Source organism: Mustela erminea, chromosome 11 (assembly GCF_009829155.1).
Source record: "Mustela erminea isolate mMusErm1 chromosome 11, mMusErm1.Pri, whole genome shotgun sequence".
NCBI classification, from domain to species: domain Eukaryota; kingdom Metazoa; phylum Chordata; class Mammalia; order Carnivora; family Mustelidae; genus Mustela; species Mustela erminea.
Window position 1 is genome coordinate 54,183,583 of NC_045624.1, and position 22,087 is coordinate 54,205,669.

Sequence of the window (22,087 nt, forward strand, 5' to 3'; positions counted from 1 at the left end):
CCATGAATACAGATTTTTTTAACAAGCTCTACAAGTGATTTAATGCAAATTAGAGTTTGAGATCCATTGCATAAGATAATGAGCACTCTAGCTCTATCCCTGGTTGTTTTATATATAGAATTTTTGTAAAGTTTCTCTTTTAAATGAAGGAAAAGTAACTTCTCAAGGACACTTATGCTTTTATTTCAAAATATGAATTTATTACATAATGTGAATTATAGAAGATTATATTAATGTGGCTCTGGTGTATAAAATATCCCAGCCAGACAGCCAGGCGTTCATAAATGCATTTTTTTATCTACCAGTAGGCCATCAACTGCATTCTCATTTAAACATCAGTTAAAGAAAAGGTATAATTGATCACAAGATTAATTTCCTCCAAGCAAAGAAACACCAGCTAGTTACATGTGGAGGTCACTTGCTTGTTAATAGCTCCTTCTATAAATAAATTATAAAATTAGGGCGCCTGTGTGGCTCAGTTGGTTAGTCTTTGGCTCAGGTCATGATACTGAAGTCCCGGGGTCGAGTCCCACATCAGGCTCCCTGCTTGACAGGGAGTCTGCTTCTCCTGCTGACCTCTCTCCTCTTATGCTCTCTCTCTCTCAATCTCAAATAAATAAATACAATCTTTAAAAAAATTTTAAAAAAATAATATAATTAAATCATAGGCTCTAAATGAACAATTGAGCAAGTTGTTAGAAGCAATGCTTTTGCCCTCTGAGTTTTATAAAGCTTTCTGAAATAATTTTTAATTCACAAATCACTCAGCATGAGAAAGCCTAATAAAGGAGATGTTTGACGGTATGGGCTCTTGATATGTTTATTTATGAAAGGAGCATTCTAGGATGAATTGTTTGCTCTCTCTAGGAATTAGCTAACTCTGGGAGAAGCAGTCCCTCCAGGGTCAGCAAGGCCCCAAGATGTCAAAACATCAGAAAATGTGGAAAATTTTTTTTAAAAAGTACCTGACACAGTTAATTTCTTGTGTTGTTGATCTAAACTGGACAAGTTTCTGAATTCAAATGTTAGATATACTTATAGATGTGTGGGTGGGTGGTTTCCTACATACCAACCCTATTCTGAGGTCATGTGCTAATGTTCTATCACTTCTCAAAGAGTGAAAGGGCACTTTTTAAAACTTAGCTTTAAATTCTTAATAAACAGTTTTACAATGATATTTTAAATTTAGAGCAAGAAAAAAATTAAACTCTACAGCAGTATTTGGCATCCAAGTCCATCTGTTCTGAAATTCTGTGTGTGGCCAAAGAGAAATACTAATTGGTTTTTTTCCTTGCAACACCAAACACCTGAATATTATAATTAGGGATGGAGTAGACCTGAGAAAACTTATAAATCTGAGGAACTGCTACATCTCAACAGTATCTACTATTGGCATGGAGCCAGGGCATTAGCTAAGATTCCATTGGTTTCTTGATGAAAGGGATACAGAGCTCATTCTGTTGGAAGAACATGTGAGAAGTGGAGCTGGGTAAAGGACTCAGATGTGGAGTAGAAGTGATCAGAATGTTAGACAGAGACAGAAGGGAGGAGTCAGAGAAGGTTTAGAAAGGAAAGCTCTTTGACTACAGCATTACCCTATTTTCTAAATGTCCTTATCTGGCCAGAAAAGTGGTTTTCCTTTTATTGTACGGGAACACCTATGACAGATTTTATATTTCTTGGATGACTGGCTTCTAGTACCACAGAAACTTGTAGGTGACTGAAAAGCCTCAGCATGAGGAGCAAAAGTGGTATGGCATGAATTGTTTTAGCACTGATAGTCTGAACTGGGTTACCTACTTGATTTCTTCTTCAAATTTTATTTATTAAACAATAAGAACAACAACAAAACTGATTATTCCTGAGGGTGGTATATTAATTAGGGCTCTTTAGATTACAAGTGACAGAAATCCAACACCAAGTAAGTAAACGAAAACAGTTTTGGGAGTTTGCCAGCTTCAGGCACAGTCAGACTCAGGGACCAGAATTATGCTTAAATCTCACCCTACCAGAAGATGCAAAACTCTTGTAGGCCAAAGCTCATGTGCTGGAAACCTCCAAGTGCTCCCTGGATTAGGATGATCTCTTTTTAAAGGTTCTCCTGGGTGAGGATAAAGAGGCAGAATTCTTGAAATTTGTTGGAGAAGCAAAATGCTTCTAGGTGGACATTGGGATCATGAAAATCAATCAGGAAGCCCTGATTTTCTTTTTTAAGTTGTCTAACAAATTTTTATTGGCCACATAGTTTGTGTTACTTAACTGAGGACAGAATATATCAAGGAGAATATTTTTCTTTAAGGTGCTTTAAGGCTAGTACTAGATGTTAAGAACAAATATTCTACTTCATCTTAGCAAAGGTCCGAAAGGGATTATGGGGAAATAGAGTGGCTAGATGACCTTTAGCTGGAGGCTTTCCCTGAGCCTGGCAATGGCAGTAGGGGACAGGATAACATCTCTTGGATGAGTCTGCTATGAGTCTCCTCCTCCGGGGAGGACCATGACCTCTCCATTCTGAAAACACCCTTTTGCTTGATGGAGGTCCCTGGATTTTGTAAAGAAAGGTTCTTTAGCTAGTTTTTTCATTTTGTTTGCTATTAAATGGTCTGCTTATCAGCTGATTAAAAAGAAATCTTAGGTTAGAAATGCTCATCCATGGGGAGGGGGGAAGCTCATCCATGGGCATCTATGCCATTAACTTGCTATTCTAATTTGGTAATTCAATTGCCACTGTTAGACCCTGCCAAAAGTTTGGCATAGAGGGTGAAGAAGATTCAAGATACAAAGACTGGCATGACAGACACACTCTTTCGAGAAATGTGATGGGTAATGGATGTGGCCACAGGACAAGACGTGCTCTCATCATACAATGTGTATCAGTAATATGACTTCACAGGAATTTCAACAATCTTAAATTTATTTTTAATTGGCTTTGAGCCATAAAATTGTGATAGTCACCTTACATCTTTATGCTTTAGCTTGCTCACTGGTAAAATAAAGGCATCTCCTGGATGTCACTAAAACCTTCAGGCTCCAAAATTTTACATTTCTAGGGAGGCTTCAGGGATGCAATGGAATGTACACTAGTTTGTAGCCACACGATGTGGGTCAGAGAGTACTTTCTACCTGTTTGCTGCATCACTTTAGGCCAGTGATTCTGAACCAAGCATGATTTTGTCCTCTAGGGGGTATTTGGTAATGTCTGGAGACTTTTTTTGTTCTTAGAATTGGGGGTGGTGGTGCATCAAGTGGGTAGAAACCACAAATGTTGGTAACTATCATGCAATGCACAAGACAGAGCCCTACAACAAAAATTATCCAGTCCAATCATACTTATTTTTGGAAACCTGCTTTAGACCAATCACCTCAAGCTTTATGATCCTTGATTTCTACATTTCTTGAATACTATTTCTGATGACAGTTAAAGATAAAGCTGTGAAAACACTCAGTAAATGATAAAGTGAGGCTACATTGTGATCGTTAATCTGAGTGTTGACTTCACAGTGACAACAACAGAGAGGGAGGTATGCAAGTAGAGAAAAGGCATCTGGGACACAGCAATGAGAAGAGACCAGTGAACTGCTGCCACCTGGGAGGTGTAACAAAGTATAAAATATTGCTTACTTGACACTTCTGTTACTATTGACTTTCCCCCTTTTCTTTGGCAGCCTCTGATGGAATTTCCTGGAGGTTTGGGACACTGAGTGTGAATCCTGGTTTACTATTTCTAGTCTGTGTGACTTTACTTTTCTGGCACCCAGATTAAGATGGGTATATTTCCTATCTCATAAGGCAAATCCTGAGGCTTCATACAGAATATTGTATGTTAAGCCAGAGCCTGTGATCACAGAATAAATGGGAGCACTAAACATCATTATTTTCTGTGTCAGTACTATAATGCTCATTTTAAGCATCATTCCCTTTACTTTTCTGTCACATATCTCTTTCTCTTACTGAGAAAAATTCATTATGTTTTCTTATAAACAAATCAGTACCTGTTCTTTTTGCCTGGTTAAAATCAGCTGACTAAATCTGTATTAGATTGAGATAAAATAAAGTTTAAACAAAGTTACATAAACAATACAACAAAAATTGCCCTCCCTGCATAAAAGGGGAAGTTACTAACTATAGGCTGTGAATTTTGTTGCTAAAAAGGATCCTAGAGCTCAAGGGTTCCCTGCCTAGTCTTACATGAGAGTATGTTCTGGGGAGCTTTTAAAAATACAGAATCTGGAGCTCCATCTGAGCTCCACGGAATCAGAATCTTTGGCACAAGGCCCAGAAATGTGTATTTTCTAACAGCTCTCCAGTTTCTAAGATGTGTGGCTGGGTTTGGAGATGACTTATCAGAACTTTATTACCACAATTCTTCTCAATACTGGACCATTGAAAAAAAATAGAGACATCATGGTTCCACATGAAATCTACTAGACAGAATCTCTGGGTAAGGATATAACAACATATACATATTAACTTGTACACATACACACACACACACACACACACACATATTAGTTTTACTTGATGTTTACTGTAATCCTGAGCTTTGTGTGGAGAAAATGATCATTTCCAGTTTTTGGATTGACTGAAATAGGACTCGGAGACCATGCTGGTCTGTTTATGTTCACAAAAGGGAGTAAATTTCATTATTTGTTCAAAATATTTGCTGTCCTTCATTACTATGCCCTTCTCTCAAGTCCCTCCAAAGAAGTACAGAAGAGTACATTTCCTATTCCACTGACAGCAGCCTTGGTCCTGTAACTTGCCTTGACTGAGAAATGTGAGTGGAAGAGGCCTGAGCTACTTAAGAGAAGAAACTCTGAGCCATCTCAGTTGTCAATTTATTTTTTCCCTCTGCCACCAGACTAACATGTCTGTTAGTGGCTGCTACTTCAGCCTGCATCACAGAATAAAGACTTGAAACAGAGCTGTAGCCAACTTGCAATGGTTGTTGATTTGAGCACAAAACAGACCTTGCTTTAACCCCCTGGGGTTTTGGAATGACTACCCCTGACCTCTTACTCCCTCTTCCGTAACAGATGGAAGAATTAGAACCCAGGTCTTCTGCTCATGCCTAGCTGTTTGTCTAATACCCAATAGGAGAAGACAGCTGCATCTTTCCTAGATGGGGATGGGATTATTTACTCTCATTGCTAGAGCTGAAACTGGGGGAGAGGTGTGATTTGGTATACTCAAGTAGAATTTAGAATAGAGACCTCAAATTTTTTCCATCCTAGAAATTCTTTGACTTTCCCAAAGAAACATCATTGCCCATTGTTGTTAGTTGGTCTACCAATATTTGTGGAGTTATATAGTTGAGGCCTAACAGTGATAGTAACCTGTGGGTTTGGGAAATAAACCATGGTATAGAACATTCTTTATGTTGAAAACAGTCTGTACAAATTCCAAACAATGGGCAAAAGGCCAACTATTGAAATAAGCTCTTGCTTTTTACTTCAGACTTCAGATAAAACTGACAGTACTCAAGTGATGTTTTCTAACAAAATATACAGTTTAAAATGGCGATTGTGATTCACACTCTGCCCACAGGAGGGCCACACAAATCAGTATTTCACAACTTTTTTTTTTTTTTTGTGATGAATTGGTTTAAGTATTTATTCCTAGAGCTTTTTTCTCCCTCTACAAATCCAGATTATTTTTATAATTTATAACTTGAATTAAAATTTTTCAAGTTCCCTATATAAAGATAATCTCAGTCCATTCCAGTTTTTAAAACCTTTCATTGCCATTCAAATTTTGATGTCTATGGTAGATTAGAATTCCTATTTCATTTTCAGAGACTTATTTTCCCCAAATGCATTATTTTTCAGTTTAAGCATCTGAAACCAAGAGAGATGAGGTAATTTCAGTCAGAATCAAAGTTAGTTATTGATAATCCAAAATAAAGCCAGGATTTTTTTTTTTTTTTAAAATATCAAGTTGGAAACATGAGGACAATTATTCTTAGTAAAATGTAAATAAAATAATAACTATCATTTATTGACTACCTATTCTGGACCAGATTTTTTTAAAGATTTAGTCATTTGAGGGGTGCCTGGATGGCTCAGTTGGTTAAGCAACGGCCTTCAGCTCAGGTCATGATCCTGGAGTCCTGGGATTGAGTCTGCTTCTCCCTCGGACCCTCTTCCCTCTCATGCTCTCTCTCTCTCACTCTCTCAAGTAAATAAACAAAATCTCTAAAAAAAAATTTAGTCATTTGAGAGAGAGAAAGAAAACAAGTGCATGCATATGCAAACAAGCACAAGTGGGAGGAGGGGCAGAGGGAGAGAATATCCTCAAGCAGATTCCCAGCTGAGCAGGGAGCCTATTAAAGGGCTTGATCCCACGACCCTGAGATCATGACCTGAGCTGACATCAAGACTCACTGCTTGACTGAGCCACCCAGGTGCCCCTGGACCAGAATTGTTTTACATGATTCTAATCCTCCCAAAGCAGCATGGCATGGTATATGTCACTTCATTGTTTGGGATGAGGAAATTGAGTCCCAAGGATGTTAGTCTGACATAACTACTGTGTGACTTTAGTGGGAAGAACTGGCATCTGATCTCAAGTGCCTCAGAAGCCAAAGTCCACAAGCTTTCCTTTTCCACACTGCTTTTCTCCCATTTGGCTTTGAGATGAGTTTCCACTTGAGCTATCATATTTATCATCTCAAGTTTCTTCCTCAATTACATACTTTATTTCCAAAACAAATATTTATGCACATAAATCTCTATCCTAACAGGAAGCAGGGAATTAAAAATCACATAATCGCCATGAAAAGCTTCTCGGTCTTCCTACGGGAAAGGGAAATTGTGGTTTGTAAGAAGCACACTCAGGGACCCCTTACCAGCAGTTTGTGGGCCACTGGGTCACAGAAGGATAGGGGAAGGCACTGGGAAGGCAGAGAAAATAAATAAGCATTTAAAAATCCCTTCATAAGCAAGCACAAGTGATGGGAATAATTTGGATTCATTAAATAATCTGCAACTTTTTCTTTGTAAAATGTCTTGTCCAACTACTGAAAAGTCCGAAGAGGCCATGCAACGTTCTAACCACTAGATGTCACTGTTGCATATGATATAGAATTTCCCATTAGGCGCCTTCAAGTTTTTAAGAGCGGTTTGTTGACTGCCTCTGTTCCTCTTCCCTGAAGTTTACCCATCAATAGAGCTATTAGAGATATAAGAGATCCAACACAGCTCCTGACAAGGGACTTGTTTTTCTTAGAAAAGCGGCGACAAACCTAGGCAAATAGAGAGTATTACAAAACTGGCATTCATTTGTGACTAAGTTGCAAATATGCAGGGTGGAAGAAGCAAGGGCTCTAAAATGTCAGAGAAATAAATGTAAACAGGAGTGGCCGTGGGGGGTTCATAGACTTGGGACTTGGGTGATGTTCTAACATATGAGTAAGAGATGGCCTAGGTAAGGAAGTCATTCCGAGGAGGAGGAAAGACATGAGCACAAGCATGGAGGTGGAAATAAATATAGAGCTGGGGTGAAGTGGAAGACTCATTGGGGAAGAGTGGGAGTTGGCTGCGGAGGAGACATTGTATAGGACCAGAAATAACAAAGAGGAACACTGTAACTTACCCTCCCTCCCGAATTTGCCTCGAAAAGCTTCTGAGCAGAAGAGGGTTGTGAGGAACTGTAGGAACATCAACTGTTCGGGTATTGGGGTCAGGGAGAATCACAACAGCTCAGTCCCTTGTAAACCATTATCTGAGCCTCCTTCACTGTGTAATTACTTCTGTCACTGTCACTTTTGTCACTGTGTAATTACCCTTTGTCATTTGCTAAGGTTCCCCTCCCGACAAATCTTGGTCAGGGCATAGCAGATAGCACCCCCAACCTCATCCCAACATAAAACAGGTACCTGTTTGTCTTCATATAGAGCTGGGGCTTCTGCTTCTGGTCTGGTCTTATCTCCAGACTGGCCTTCCTTCGGCTGCCCGAAAATCACCTGAATTTGCTCTCAGAGATGTTCGGCCAGTCAGCTCCCCTTTAAAAACATCAAAGGTCCGGGCGCCTGGGTGGCTCAGTGGGTTAAGCCGCTGCCTTCGGCTCAGGTCATGATCTCAGGGTCCTGGGATCGAGTCCCACATCGGGCTCTCTGCTCAGCAGGGAGCCTGCTTCCCTCTCTCTCTCTGCCTGCCTCTCTGACTACTTGTGATTTCTCTCTGTCAAATAAATAAATAAAATCTTTAAAAAAAAAAAAAAAAATCAAAGGTCCGCTTTCGCTTCAGTGGGAGCACGTCTCCAAGCAAAGGCTCCTCTCTTCCAACTGTCCTAAAACAGTTGCTGACTGTTTCACAGATCTTCTGTGGTGGCAGACTGTTCCACAGATCTTCTCTTCTGCCAGGCCCCACATTATAAAGTTCTGAGAACATGACAGGCAAACCTTTCAGACTTTCGGTCTCTTTGATGAGGTGCTCTGAGGAGGGCGGAATGGCGGGCAGAGGCTGGGGGATGTGGCGCGGCGCTTCTCGGGGGTCAGCCCTCGTCTTCTGTCCGGCAGCTGGGTCTTCTTGGGGTCCAAGCTATTGGAATCCACGAGCTGGAGGCCACGGGCCTCTTGGTAACTCACGAGCCTCTCAGCCTCCTAGTGGTCCCATCCCGGCATCCTTCATCAAGCAGATACGCCAGAAAGGTGCTGCCAAAGACCAAGACGATGAAGCAGCCACAGACGACGACAAGCAGGGTCCTTGCCGTAAGGGCAGGAGTCCGGGTTCTTCCCCCAGAGGTTTGCGCCCTCTACATCCGGGTCCTCCCACCGGGCATCGTCGCTTCCGGCGGCGCCTGCTTTCCCGCCACAGCGGACGCAGAGGTGGCCTCTCAGGAGGAGCTGGCTTCCCGCTCTGTGGTGTAGAGGTTGGACGCGTCTGGGGGAGGCGTTGACGGCAAGAACAGGTATTGCTAAACAAAGTGGTCGGCAGCGGTAGAGGCCGAGTGCTAAGCCATGGCAGCAAACATGCACGGGTACCTCAAAAACGGCACTACCCTCGCTTGGTTTCCTCTAGTTGAGAATTATGTCATCTGGGATGGAATGAGCTTAAAAATATCGAGGCTTAAAACTTGTTAATGGCCTCTCCTTGTTCTCAGGACGAAGGGTCTTCCAATCTCGCCTGAGCCCACACCTCCAAGCGTCTTGTGTGCTGGGCCTTCTGTCCTTCTTCCACTTCCTTGAGTTCACCCTCCTGCACCCTGAGAGGGCCCTGCTCATTTGTTCTGTCAGGAGCTCTCCCTGCATCCCTTTGCCCCTCTCACCCCTGACTGCAAGTGAGCTCATACTCATTCTTCAGCTGCAGCTCAACTGTCACTTCTGCGGGGAGGCCTTCCTGGGCCAGCTTTATAATATGCGTTCACAGGTGCTTTTCCTTCATAGGATTTTCCCCTTCTCAATTACATACCTTTTTCAGTGACTATTTGATTAACCTTTGCCCTTCCTCCCAAAATGTAAATTCCATGGTTGTAGGGTCCCTGTCTGCATTTGTTCACCATTATTTGATTCTCACCTGTGGGAGGCAGTAGAAATGGTTGCTTCTCCACTCTGCGTCTCTGATGATCCCATCGAAGGGGGGAGGTGAGGTGGTTAAGAAGCTGAAAATGCAGAGTTAAATTTTTCTAGATAAGATAGGGCCCTATTCCAGCTTACATTTCATTGTGGAGCTACCTGCACTCTGGCCCCATAGGACCTGGAACCAATAACGTCTTAAAATCTGACTGTTAATTAAATGGCATGGGGCTATGATTGTTGTATCCAGTAAGTGAGATGAAGCTAAAAGCATCCAAGCCATTCTGAGAATATTTTCACAAACAAGAAGACCTTTCCTGAAATGTTTCTGGAAAACCGTTAGGGATTCTTTGTAAGGCTTACAGGTTATGACCTACAGAAGTAGAGGCTTCTGTAGCAACCTAGAAAATAAATAACTTTCAGTTGCAAGAATGAAATTCAAACCTTTGGACGTAATTTTTAGCTAAGTCTTTTGCACACATTTTGTGAATATATTTTTTGCCACGTGGCCAAGGTAACACAACAAGCATTATGTACACTGAGGATGGGATTTCCCTGTGCCCAATCTATTGTGTGGGTAAGCCATGCTGATGCCTTGTGAATGACTTACATTATTTTCTTGACTTTATGCTGGTAACCGCCTCCTGGTAAGCAACGAGTAAATTGATGACCTCATACAGCTAATGGTGTGATTAGATCAGGAATGAGCATTGTTACAGGAGATGACTATCTGCATTTTATATTGTTCTTTTATGTTTAGAGTTGTGTTGGATTGTATATTTTAAGAAAGATTACAGCCATATTTTTGAATGCTTTTTCCATATGCTTTTTGGAATATGGAATCTTTTGGAATATTTTCCAAAAAGATTCCATATGCTTTTTCAAAACCTTGCTATACCCACCTTAAGGTCTGAGGTCTTTGCTTCTGTCTTTGAACTTGCATGGCATTTTGTGGCTGTCTTGACAAAGAGAATGTGGTAGAAATGACACTGCATGATTTATGAGGCTCAGTCAAAAACTGTGATATGGCTTCCACCTTCTTTACTGTGTCTCAGTATGCTTACCCTTGCAACCCAGTGACCATGTTGTGAGAAAGCTCAAGCCACAGGGAAAAGCCAGGGGTATAGGTTTATCAGCTCATGGACCCAGCTAAGGTCTCAGCCTATTGCCATTTTCAATTCATGTAAGAGTGAGTTTTTCAGTTGATACTAGCCCATTCTTTGAGCTGTTCCAGATGATGCCAGGCAGAGCAGAGAGATGAGGTGTTTCCACAAAGCCCCATCCAAAATACAAGTTCATAGCAAAATAACTACTGTTAAAGACACTAAGTTTTCAGGTGTTTTGTTACACAGTAGTTGATAACTGGAGAAATAATTCTAAACAGGGAGCAAATCATTCTATTTCAGCTTGCCTCTGAGGTTTTGTAGAAGCTGTTTCTTGTGACTAATATACCCTTTCCTTTCCTTCCTCTCCCATTCCTTGTACTTGTCTAACCTTGAGTTAATTTTTTAGTAAGTCTTCCATAATCTTTGGTCAAATACCTCTTCTATATGTGTAAACCTTAGTAACAGTCCTGGTCACATGGGCTATAAGGATCCATTGAGATGTCTGATGTTTCTAAAGATGGTACATTCATCTTTATATTATTCATCCTTGTATCATTAGTTTTTGTACATCCAGGATCTAACATAGTGCCTGGCTGCACCATCTACCACCTGTGTGAACTTGGCTAAGTTGATAAATCTATCTAAGACTCCCTTTTATTATCTATGAAAGGAGATAAAAGCTCCAACTCATAGAGTTTTGTGGGGATTAGAAGATAAAGTCATCTAAGGTGCTGGCACTGAGTAAATGCTTCATACGTGTAGCTATGATGCTTATTAGACTAACCTCAAAATAGGATAAAACACTCAGCATTCTAGAAAGCATGTCTAGCAAGTAATATTCTGAGATACATTAGTGAGAGTTTTTAATCCCACTTTTCTGCTGTTTCACTGAGGAGCTCTCTATTATCTTTTCCTCACAATATAGTTTTCTTGTATACTGCTCACAGAGAGAGGGCAGGTATACAGCTTAGAAAGGGAATGTTAGTTGGACTGATAAATGGATTTTGAAACTCATAGCAGAAGCAAAAGTCTTGAAAACTAAGTTCTTGAAACAAGCTACTTTAAAGATCAAAAGTGTGGCTTTGGATATCAGAATCCAAATTCCTGAAGGTAATAAGGCATGAAGATTATGCCAAAATTGACAAAATGTATGATGATGTAAGAATTGATCAGAGATTCAAATCCTGCTTTGTATCCCCTCAGTCCCACCTCCCAAGCAGAAGGGAATTGGTGCATCCTATACCAGGCTTTCAGGTTATAGCCAAGGTAGACTGGAATCCTATTAGAAGGCCTTTAATTATCATGGGACTGGTTAGTAGACCAGCTTTGGCAAGATGAATAACCTGAGCTAATAGTGCTGAAGACCTCTTCACAGAGTCCTTTGTACCCTATGGGTGAAAGAAAGGATCCAATGGGCATACCTAGTGTTAAAAGAGATCAAGTGGACTTGAAGGAACCTGTGGCAAGACAAGAAAGATATGGAGTGTATATATATATATTTGTGTGTGTGTGTGTGTGTGTGTGTGTGTGTGTGTGTGTGTATGTGTGTGTGTGTGAGTGTGAGAGAGAGAGAGAGAGAGAGTGATCTGTGGTGGGAACAATGACTGGAGGTCATTTTCATCAGGGCCTATGAGCCCATGACAATTAGCACCTATAGAAGAGATTTGTAGCTCAGCAGATAACAGACACTAATAGTTACATTTTTTTCCCTGGTACGATATATAAACTCCCAGGGGTGGGTGAGTAATTTGAGAACATTTAGGCAGAGACTCCTTTTTCCTTCAATTATTCCACCTTTAGAATTCAAGTGAGTCGACAGCATGGTGATGTCCAGACTATTTCAGCAGCACCCCTCTGCAAACTCAGTGGGTTTAGGGCACTTTATTGACCATTTCCTGTTGATGGCCCTTCCAACAGCATGAATCTCATCAGTGTGGTTTGCCAGTACCCTCAGCCAGCTCCCCCCACCAAGAAGTCAATGCAGGCTTTTGTGGAGGCCAGCAAAAATATCCCTCTCCTGGAGATGTGCTGCCTCTTCAAGATTTGCAGGTGTCAGCAACATTGACCTTCTTATCACTACAGTCTGGAAAAGCACATGCTGTTCTCAACAGTCTTGGCAACAGGCTTTATGAGAAAATTTTGTGGAAGTTGTCTTTTCCAGTTATAGCTAAACCACCAGGGTCAAATTCTGTTTTGCACACAAGATCCACTGATGAATACTGTTTGCAAAACCTGCAATATCCAGGCATAAAGTGCTCTGAACTCTGAATTGTGAGCTATTCTGTAGAGAAGCACAATAGGGGAAATATTATAGAGGAGCAGTTTTAAGAGGGAATATTTATCAGATTGTCTAAATTCTTGTCCTAACTCCAACAGTTACTAGCTCTAAAAGCTCAGAAAGGTATCTTACTTCTCTGTTCTTCAGTTAACCTCTTTTGTAAAATAGACAGGAAAAAACCCCACTTATCTTGTGTGCTCTGGGGATTAAAAAATAAATGCACAATAAAAGCACAGTGCTGGGCATTTTGTGAGTTCTCAAACTCACAAAATGCTTATTATTTCCAGCATTGATGGTGACAGAAATGTTGGTTGCCTATCCTACAGCCATTTCCCACTGCCCCACCTTCCTTATAAATCAAGTATTGTTTTCTGTATTTATCTGGAAGCCATATACTGCTGAATCTTGACTGAAAACTTGCTTACTAACAAGTGATTCTCCTTTGTTTCTGGGCATGCAAGGGACTGGCACTTCTGCACCTGCTTGAGGCTGGGCATGGCATGTAACTTGTTGTGGCCAATGAAATAGGAGAGATGATGCTTGTCACCTCGACCAATGGCACTCTAGATGATGAAAGTCCCAAGAGAACACAATCAGTGCAGAAACCTCTGTCAGAATATGATAGACATGTAGCATGAATGAAAAATAAACTTTCCAGCTTCAAACCATTGAAATGAATGTAATTAGTTGTCATTGGTTACCACAGCTTTACTTAACCCACCTCAGCTGGTATAGAAGAGCAAACTTCATAAAACCTACTTTACTCTTTAATAACTATTTTGTACGGCATCCTTTATTTTATTTTTCAGAAATTATTTTCACTACAATGAACTATTTTTTGTACAGATTCCCAAATTATTAATTTATAGTTGTTTTATTCATATCATAGTGCACTGATTTTTAGCTTTTGTCATTGGGAGTTTTCTTTTGTGGCTACTATTTTTAACAAACTCAATATGCCTGGTCAAAATTTTCAGATCTAAATTCTAATAAGAGGTAAATATTCTATAACTTTCTTATTAGTAATAAAGGTTTATTAGAGAGGGAGCAGTACATGAAAGGGACTATAGGACTAAATTGATAGGTTCCAAACTTGCCTCTGTCACTGCCTTCTGTGTTGCTTAGGATAAGTTACTTAACTTTCTTATGCTTCACTGCTTTCCTCTATGCAAAAGGATGATATTAGCATATAACTCATAGTTTATTTTATAATAATGTACTATAATTCTGTGATTAATTCTCTGATGAGGGTTAATAAATAACTTTTTTATTAGAAGTATTAGAATGGTGCTAAACTTGTAAAAGGTATATGAATATTTTTAAGTGAATAAAATGTACAAGCTTAACTGCTGTCAATTTTATGTGACTTTTTTGTTTGTACAAAATATAATTCTTGCTTGCTATGTTTTTGTGGTTGTAAATTCTATCAACAAGATAAAAGTTTTTTTCAGTTTTTTTAAAAGATTTTATTTATTTATTTGACAGAGATCACAAGTAGGCAGAGAGGCAGGCAGAGAGAGAGGGGGAGGCAGGCTCCCTGCTGAGCAGAGAACCCGATGCGGGGCTAGATCCCAGGACCCTGGGATCATGACCTGAGCTGAAGGCAGAGGCTTAACCCACTGAGCCACCCAGGCACCCTTCTCAGTTTTTAGTCTATAAAAATTTCACTGAGAATAGAATATTTATGTTATTTTTACTAGTACTGTTTATTGTAAATAATTTAAGAAGTTACATTAAATTTTAGTTAACCTGTAAGAAAGCTGAGTAATTCTCTACAAATAGTTTAGGATTATTCTGTGTCCAGGATTGGTCTATTGTATTACAAGTATAATTTTCCATGTACTTTGAATCACTTTGTAGTCTGGGTCCTTTGAAGAAAATGCATCAGCAGGGTAAAAATTTCAGGTCACATAGCATGGGACTTAAAGGCAGGCTAGACAGAGTAGAATCACCATTTCTTCCCTTTTTCCACAGATGGATGAATCTTCTACACATTCATAAATCATTATTCAGTTGTCCAACAGATGATGATTGAATGCCTACTACATGCCAGTAACTGTCTAGGCACTGGAGATACAGAGGCAAACAAAAAAAATCAAAGCTTTTGTTTCCTGGAGCTTGCATTTAAAATGGTGGTAGCGGGAAATAGATGAAAGAAATAAATACATATTTAGGCAACAATAAGCACTCTGGAGAAAAATAAAGACTAGGGAAGATGGCAATATCTGTGTATGAAATAGGAAAGGCAAGAGAGCAAGCTAAAGGTGTGTATGGTAGCAGAGTTCTCTAGTGGAGGAATAGCTCAAAGACCTTGAGGTGGGAGACTGCTTGGTTTGTCCTGGGTAGATCAGTGTTATGTGGGGCATAGTAAGGCATTGTGGGAACTTAGACTTTTACTGTGTGAGATGCGAAGATAATGGATGTTTTCAAGCAGGGGAATGACACTGTCTGAGCTCATGAATCGTAGAGCTAGATTACCTCAGTGAAGTCTTGACTCCCTGACCTGTTACCTGGGTCATTTTGGGCAAATTATTTTTTTCTCTGTGTCTCTGGTTTCTTACCTGTAAAATGGGATGACCATGGTACCTGCAATGTGAGATTAAAGATCAAAATAATTAATATTTGTAACAAGCTTTGAATAGTTCCTGGTATATACAAAATACTGTGGAAATGTTTGCTATGTGAATTAAGATATTTAAAAAAGTATCACTTTGACTATGGTATGGATTATTTATCATGTATATGACTATTACCTGGAAAGTACTCTGTGACTAACATTCAACTCCAGTGTTTTTAAAATATGAACTGTATTCTGATTCATGAAGTATCAAGGAAATAATTAAGAAGACAAGAAGCACCGTAGAAAAAATGATGAACTTGCAAGCAGAAGACCTAAAGTTCTAATGTTACTTTTTCATTGAGATTATGAGTCTGACTTATTTAAAGCCACATAGTTGGGCTGTGTTTGGATTCTGTGATTTTCCTTTTTATAATTTAGTTTAGATAATGTAAGGTGTGTGTGTGTGTGTTTTTTTTTCCCCAAGAAATGATTTGAAATGGAGCAAAGGGCAGTCTATGGCAGTGGCATGGGGATGAAGGGTCTCATAGTAACATTCAGATGAATATCATGAAATTCGGGAAGATGTCTGGGCTGGTAGTCTGCATTCCCAAGGAGGGCCTCTAGGATACTCTACACACATACCACAGAGTTACATATTCTGATTCAGAACCAAAATGCTGCATTAGCAGAAAAGATTTCTAAATATATGAACTTGAGTTAAAAACTCCTGCTTCTTCATGGCTTACACTGGCATATAAGGGATTCAGAGGGAATGAGGGTATGAGAGAATCCTCATGAATCCTATGTCTGTGTGTGTGCACATGTGTGTGTGTGCATGTGCATGTATAACTTATATAACTATTCTTTTAAGCCAGAAGGAATTTAATACTTTTACTTGGAGAGATTCATGTCTTTTTTTCTGGTAACTGGTGGTGTACAGCTTAAGGACAATACCAAATCCATTATAGAGCAAATGAGTCCATCTTTTCTTTCTTTCTTTCTTTCTTTCTTTCTTTCTTTCTTTCTTTCTTTCTTTCTTTCTTTTTTTTAAAGATTTTATGATTTTATTTATTTATTTGACAGACAGAGATCACAAGTAGGCAAAGAGGCAGGCAGAGAGATTTTATTTATTTATTTGACAGACAGAGATCACAAGTAGGCAAAGAGGCAGGCAGAGAGAGATAGGAGGAAGCAGGCTCCCCACTGAGCAGAGAGCCTGATGTGGGACTCGATCCCAGGACCCTGAGATCATGACCTGAACTGAAGGCAGAGGCTTAACCCACTGAGCCATCCAGGCACCCCGAGTCCATCTTTTCTTTACACATGACATTATAAGAGAAAAAGTTTCTAGACATCTCCACATGTAGCCATTTGAACTTATAATATTGTTTTTCTCATTGAGATAGTTATTATATAAGCTTTCATCTGTGTGAAACATAGTTATTTGTTTACTTGCAAATCCCAAAAAAACATTTTCAACAACTTCATAAAGGTGTATGTATTTATCATATTTAAAGAGTCATATATAGTAAGTGCTGAGAAATATATATAGTAAGTACCAACACACTTGCAATTTGTGCAACATCTAAATTAGTGGCAGAAGATTTTATACATCTATATATATAGATAAACATATACATGTGTATACACATCTGTCGATTATTTATATTTGATTCCAAGCATTTAACTTGGAACTTCTCCAAAATGTATCTACCTTAGAAAGCTTGATTCTTAGGATTTAGGAGTCATTTAACTTGTTGAGAATCTGAGAAAAGCTAAGGGCTCTATTTCTAAAAATTAACATACCCACCAAATTTTTCATACATTTTTAGTGATCTTCTGAAATGCAGCTATATATTCACATGATACCTTTCTAGCAGCGATTGTTAGCTGACAATATTAGCTGTCACACATTTGTGTGTTAGCTGACTCACATTTGTGTCTGTTCTGCTACAAGTTTAAGTACAAAGAATCTCTTTTATCAGTAATGCTAAGAAATGTTTACCTTTTAGAAAGGTCATTGTCAGGAATAAAAAGATGAGCTTCAGAATAAGTCACGGAAAATGTGTGATCCCTTTTCAGAGATGAAGGCTTAGCAGCTTGGGACTGACCTTGACGATAGCATGTAACTGTGCAAAGTCCTGTGATTTGGGTCCCAAAGGGGCAAGGGAGGGGAATCTTCAGGTTTAGAGAGGCTTCTACAGAGTAAGATAATATATAGGAAACTCTGTTATAGTCTTTAAAACACTGATACATTTAAGATGTGTAGAATATTGATTTAAAAAGTGGTTTAATCTAAAAAGAAAGTATTTAAGAATGTGAGATTGTTAAGTGTTTTCTTTTAACATTATTTTAAGAAGCATATCTGACATCAGATTGTAAGCCCAGTTAACTGGTTAACTGGTTGAGCCCTATTATATATTCTTATTGGCTCATTCCTCTTACCCAGATACCAATGTCCACAAAAGAGAGCTCTTTAATGTCTTTTGTTCTTGACATATCTGTGTTGTTTCTATAATTTTTTTTTTTTTTAAGTGAGGGGGAAAGAGCAGTGGGGAAAGGGGCAGATAGAGAGGGAGAATCTTAAGCAGGCTCCATACCCATCATGGAAACTAATGCAGGGCTTGATCTCACATCTCTGAGATCATGACCTGAGCCGAAATCAAGAGGTGGACACCTAACTGACTGAGCCACCCAGAGCTGTGGTTCTATCATTTTTATGTATAGTTATCATCATGTTCCTCCTTATTTTATAAATGAGAATTTTGGATGTTTGTGAAAACAAAAGATGGATTTTATTGATGTCTTAGTTTTTATCAACTGCTGAATCAATTTGATCCACTCAAAATGGTCACTTTATGATGAGTGGTACAGAAGACCCAAAGTGTGGTGTTTAATAGCTAAAACAATCTTTTGAATCACTGATTTATTTTCTTATTTTATTTCCATTTAAATTTCTACAAGATAGAGTTTCTGAAATGTGCCACATCTTTCAAAGTAGAAAACAAGCCAATAGAAGATGTTTCTCAGTAAAGCCAGCCACTAATATGAGAAAAATTGATTTGAACATATTACTTTAAATTTGTTTTGAAGAGTGATCTCATAGTTAGCAAGGATAACTTTTAATGGAAATGGTTGAGGAAATCAATGCTGTTTAAAGAGTAGCCTAACTTTTAGAGGAATTTAAGTAATTTCCTGTTTGGGGAATACACAAAATACACAGGAAGGCTGTATTTTTTGTTGATGTTGGTTGAAAAATCTATTTGATTTTAAGGATCTTTTTAGTTGTTTGGATAATCCATTTTGAGGTCTACCATTAAGAAAGCATTAGGAAAATACTGAGGAAAGAGAAACTTGCTACTAACCCTGCAGCATTTGCCATCCCTCTATTTTTCTCTCTTTTAAAGTTAATTTATTAATCTTTAGATAATCATCTGTTGATAGTGAACACCCACCCACAAAGAACAGTAGCAGGATTTGTGAAATATATTTTTTATATATCAATGTGTTCATAGCATGAGGTCATGAATAGGCTTGTATTTAAATTGGACTAAACCAGATACTGTGAGCTTTCAGGGATAAGTACCTTTACTTAAGATATGTCACAGGATTTCTTATTGAGAAACACATATCATATCAACATTCTCCAGTCTGAGATTTCCATCACTGCCATTCTAAGGAAGTTACTGCTTCTTATTAACAGATATGAAAGTCTGTGATGTCCTGCATACACACACACATACATACATACATAATACCCCACTAAAGACAAATTTAAAGGGGTCTCTTGGGGTGACTTAGTCAGTTGAGTGTCTGACTTTTGATTTGGGCTCAGGTCCTGATCTCAGGGTCATGAGATCCAGCCCTGCATGGGGTTCTGTATTCAGCAGGGAATCTCCTTGAGATTCTCTCTCTCCCCCTCTTTCTCTGCCCCTCCTCCCATAGTCTCTCTCTCCCTAAAATTAAAAAAAAAAAAAAAAGTCAAATTTAAAGAACTGAGAGAAATAAGGTTATTGGCATGTTATTAAGATACCTGCAAGGAAAAATCACGTGTTCTCAAAGACTTAAAGTTATTCCAAGCAAATGTCAGGGTTCTAAAGTTGGTCTTAAATATAGCATTTTTTGTTACTTGGAAAGGTAAAAAATTAATCCATTAGTTCCTGTTATCTCAACAGCAAAAGTGCTTTGTCAGCTTAACTATACAACACCTAATCAGACAAGGGCACTGACAAAAAAGAACATGGAATGTGTGTGTTTATTTTTTATTTGTTTATTTTGAAAAATATTTATTTATTTGAGAGAGTGAGGAAGAGGAGGAAGAGGGTCCCAGGGAGAGGGAGAGAATCCTCAAGCACACTCTCCTCTGATTGTGGAGCCAGACATGGGGCTCGATCCGAGGACCCTGAGATCATGGCCTGAGCTAAAGTCAAGAGTCAAAAGCTTAACCAACTGAGCCACCTAGGTACCGTAGAATACATGCATTTATTTATCTATTTTCTGTTGGAGGTTAGGGGAAGCTTGGAGAGAAAAGAGTATCTGTGACAATCTGCATTTTGTAGCTCTGAGAGAGGATAAAGGCTGGGATGAGGATCCTGGAATAGAAATTCCAAGAGAAGAATGGGTGGTGCCCGTCAGCATCGTGATCTTTAATACTGTGCTGAGTCAGCCTGTAGAGAAGGTAGACCACAACAAAGGGTAAGTGGGACTTGACTGTGGTATCACAAGTTGTAGAACTATTTGGGGCCAGAGCAGCATCACTGCTGTTTTCTCTTCGCCAAGCAGATGGAAAAGACATTGTGAAAGAACAATTTAAATAAAAACAAAAATGGAGAGATGGTGACAGACTGAGAGAAAGAGGGCTTTTCATAGAAGATACTGAGAGAGGATATTTGAAGAAAGATCTTTATTATAGTCAAAGGGGGCAGTGACAATGTGTTAAGCACTTCTATAAGTGTTTGTCTCATGAAATCCTTAAAAAATAAACCTTATGAGATTTATTTTCATCTCCAAGTTATAGGGGAAAACTCTGAGGCTTAAAGATAGTAACTTTCACAGGATAATGTTTTTAAAGTCATTTAAAGTCAGAATGATACATACGGCTGGCAAGTAGTAGAGCTAGGATTGAAACCCAAGGAAGGGCAAGGTAATTTTAATCAAATATTTTAAAGGGGGCCATGGTGTGAAATGGTAATTTTTTCTTAATCATTTGTAGCCCTAGAGGATAGAAGTAAGAATGAATGAAAAGTTAGAAAAAAAAGTAAATTTCAGTACATCATAAGAAAGGGATTTCTTAAGTTTGAATTAATTCTAGGGAAAAGGACTTCTTTGTGAAATGGTGAGCTTCCTGATATTAGACATATTAAAGTGGAGATTAGATGGCCACATGTTAGAGTAGTTATAGAGGAATTTGGAGTAGGACTCCGAGACCAACAAAACCTTAAGTCCCTGTGACTGAAAATGAACACCTGTGAGTTTTTTAACATCAGCATTCTTATGTATTTTTGGGTCTAGAAAGTAAGAATTCAGTCTCAGGTAACTGATATTCCTAGGAGTGAAAATAAAAAGGGAAATGTAATCTCATTTCAATAAAATAGAAATTGAGCTTATTTAGGGGTGGGGAGAATAAATATTTGCTCTCATCTCAGGGCAATTGAATGCAAATATCTAGATTTAATTGTTAGGTTCAGTCATGATGCAGGGAGTTTAAAATGATATTAAATTATAAATATTGCCAGTCTTACTTGCATTTGTATCTTTCTGTCATTAATCATCACCATCTTTAATTGGCATCTAGAACCCAGTGTTTGACATGTGTCTGATTCTGTGGGCCTTAGAAACATAAATGGAGGGACGCCTGGGTGGCTCAGTCTGTTAAGCCACTGCCTTCGGCCCAGGTCATGATCCCAGAGCCCTGGAATCAAGTCCCACATCGGGTTCCTTGCTCAGCAGGAAACCTGCTTCTCTCTCTGTCTCTGGATGCTACTCTGCCTGCTTGTGTGCTCACTTGCTCCCTCTCTCTCTCTCTCTGAGAAATAAATAAATATTAAAAAAAAAAAGAAACATAAATGGATAATTTTTAAAAATTATGTATTTGTCACATATTTATAAGTTATCCAAATTGAATCAAATAGGGTAATAATTTTTCATTAGCGCTGTTTAAGTATGATCTTAACAGTAAAGTGATAAAATCCACAGTGGCTTACTTGTCGCAGCAGATGAAGACCAATGATGCTTCCTGTCTTATAATTATTTGTGAGCTGGATCTGCTTTGTTTTGTTTTGGGGGCTTTTAAAAATTAAAATTATTTATTTATTTGAGAGAGAAAGAAAATGAGAGAGCAAGCATGAGCAGTGGGTTGGGGGGGGCAGGGGGAGAGAGAGAAGCAGATTCCTTGCTGAACAGGAGCCTGATGTGGGGCTCCATCCCAGGACCCCAAAATCATGACTTGGGCTGAAGGCAGACGCTTAACCAGCTGAGCCACCCAAGTGCCCTTGCTCCATTTTGAATAAGGAAATACCACTTAGTTTCCTGAAAGACTTTTGTTATTATATACACTGAAGATGTTAGGGAAGTGAAGACCTATGCAATAAGGGAAAGACTAACTTTATAAGACAAAGAAAAGGAATCAT

At 39.0% G+C, this 22,087-nt stretch overlaps 1 protein-coding gene and 1 long non-coding RNA gene across 3 annotated transcripts in view; one reads left to right on the forward strand and one right to left on the reverse strand.

The window, feature by feature from the left end:
- Positions 1–7,965, reverse strand: part of ABCB5 (ATP binding cassette subfamily B member 5) — a 135,628-nt gene extending 127,663 nt beyond the window's left edge. The window contains exon 1 of the mRNA XM_032304029.1: positions 7,877–7,965. The gene's annotated coding sequence lies outside the window, so the exon portion shown is untranslated. The remainder of the gene's footprint in view (positions 1–7,876) is intronic.
- Positions 7,966–8,803: 838 nt separating this feature from the next.
- The window catches only part of LOC116568570, a 52,920-nt gene continuing 39,636 nt past the window's right edge, over positions 8,804–22,087 (forward strand). For both annotated transcript variants that reach the window (XR_004276676.1, XR_004276677.1), the window contains exon 1: positions 8,804–8,910. This is a non-coding gene — a long non-coding RNA (uncharacterized LOC116568570). The remainder of the gene's footprint in view (positions 8,911–22,087) is intronic.